The sequence below is a fragment of the Aplysia californica genome, unplaced genomic scaffold, assembly GCF_000002075.1.
Source record: "Aplysia californica isolate F4 #8 unplaced genomic scaffold, AplCal3.0 scaffold00025, whole genome shotgun sequence".
NCBI classification, from domain to species: domain Eukaryota; kingdom Metazoa; phylum Mollusca; class Gastropoda; order Aplysiida; family Aplysiidae; genus Aplysia; species Aplysia californica.
Genome location: NW_004797295.1, coordinates 1,938,620 through 1,940,739, shown reverse-complemented (window position 1 = coordinate 1,940,739; position 2,120 = coordinate 1,938,620). Strand labels below are relative to the sequence as shown.

Here is a 2,120-nt window from a genome sequence, read left to right as displayed (position 1 = left end):
TGTGTGTGAGTGCATGTATGAGATTTTGTATGTTTGTAGGTGTGACGTTTATTTTGCAATCTTGTGTGCTTTGCCAGGGTTTTGGGACTAAGGGTGTCCGTCAACTGACTGTTTCTCTCGCGAATCAGTACCATAATGTAAAATTTGAGGCAGGTTTTGCTTGGCTCGGTAAGATTAATATTATATTATTAACACAGATTTAAAATACATGTCAAGCGTTCTTGCGTATTACGAACATAGACAAAGAACGTTACGAACATAGACAAAGAACGTCGTGTAATCTTTCACGTTTTCTGAGACAGAAAATAGATATCAAACCATGTGTTTCGTGGCTTAGCATACTTTTTCCAACTGTACCGAAAACTGTTCAGGTTTTTTTATGTACAAGTCGGGCTTTTGCTGCTGTTTCGTCAAGCAAATGCCTTTTTTCTCTTTTTCATTTATAGCAATGCTTTCCCTTTGCCGTATGTGTACGTGTATACAATTTACTCCATTAACCTTTGATGAGCCAACATCTGCCGGCAGGGCAGTGGAGAGCTGAGAGTGGCTATTGAATCTCCAGGACAGCTCAACCATCCTTTGGAAAGTTTTGCTTTAGTGAAGCTTACCGCTATCTTCTTCATTAAAACAGCCAGATGGGTCGATTTAGTTGATAACAAGCCTACCGATCTACAGCGAGTTGTGGACTATCTGTTTACCAAAAACAATGACAACCCCTGACCTGTGACAAAAATAGAACCAAAGCCAGTAGAGGTGAATAAATTATAAGAAGGAACAAGGGAGGTGTCTTTATGTGGAGAAAAAAGGCTGGAAGGAGTGTTGAACTACGACTACGGACAGAGCTGGTGATTTCGCTCCTGTTCCGTTTCTGAATTTTGATTGTGTGACACCTTTGTGACCTAAATTTTCTTTTTTTGCTGGTCTCTACTTTAAAATAACTCTGAAAAGGACATAGAAGTCATACAGCATGCTAATCATTATAAAGGTCTAATGAATGTCTCCATCTAGAACTTACTTGATCTACTACACTCATCCGGGGTCTTCACTCTCAGTGGGGTCAGCATGAAGATAGCCGTGACGTCATGCGTGGAAAACGAGTTTAACTTATGGAAGGATACATTACCTTTTACCTTATTAATTCTAAAAGCTCAGATGGAAAATGACAACCTGAAACAATAACAAAATTGGCTCTGTAAAAGGAAAAGATATATGATAGAACGATACAGATCTATTACATTATTATTGATCTAGCTTTTACTTTCTGCCGTTATTACAAACAATCATTACTTAATCAGTTCCAAAATTATAGACCTTCCTTCTTAAGTCTTGCTGCAAAGTCGGCAATACATATGAAATTCGTGTACCTTGGTTGTTTGGAACGAACACAAAAGGTTCAATTCACATCATATTTTTTTTATTGCCCAGCCTCCCCTATTAAAAATTGTACAGTTCCTGTCTGATTTCAATTTACATTTTGGTGTGTAAAAAAGATTTGTACCTCCTTTCCAAAATCTTTCTAAATGTTCCGTAGATCCTAAAATGACATGGAGTTGGTAATCGTAACTAGCGATTTAGCTTACCCTTTTAGGCACATTAGCCCCAAGAAGTGCCTTTTTTGTTCTTGCGTTCTATGGGTTAATTGGCCGACATGTTTTTAATGCAAAATAGGGTCTTTAGTTCTGATTCCTTGAGGCGGACCAGTGATTTCCTAAGTATGGGTTTTTGGCATGCAATCGACACACGTGAGTATTTATGTGAAAATGATTTGAAAAGTGTCCAGGTGCGTTCGCAGTGTCATTCAGTTCAGCAGATTACCCTTGGATTATAAACTCTTTTTCGTTGTATCGAAAGTGAATAGTATTTCAGTTTGTGCTACAAAATCTTCTCATCTAGGATTGCAGAGTGTATGAAATACATAATAAACAAGTCTTCTGTCCTAATTCCTGGACAAGTCACTGTATAATAAGGATTATTACAGCATTATTATATAGATGTACTTGTGTCTATGGTAGAACAGTAATGACACTCACTCAAAGGAGAAAGGTAATTAGTATATCCAGAGAAAGAGAGAGACAGAGACAAACATACACACACACACACACACACACACACACAGAGAG

The 2,120-nt window shown here is 37.8% G+C and overlaps 1 protein-coding gene across 1 annotated transcript in view; it reads left to right on the top strand.

Moving 5' to 3' along the window:
• Nucleotides 1-2,120, top strand: part of LOC101845523 (parathyroid hormone/parathyroid hormone-related peptide receptor) — a gene marked incomplete at its 3' end in the record, with an annotated part of 140,997 nt that overhangs the window by 123,503 nt on the left and 15,374 nt on the right.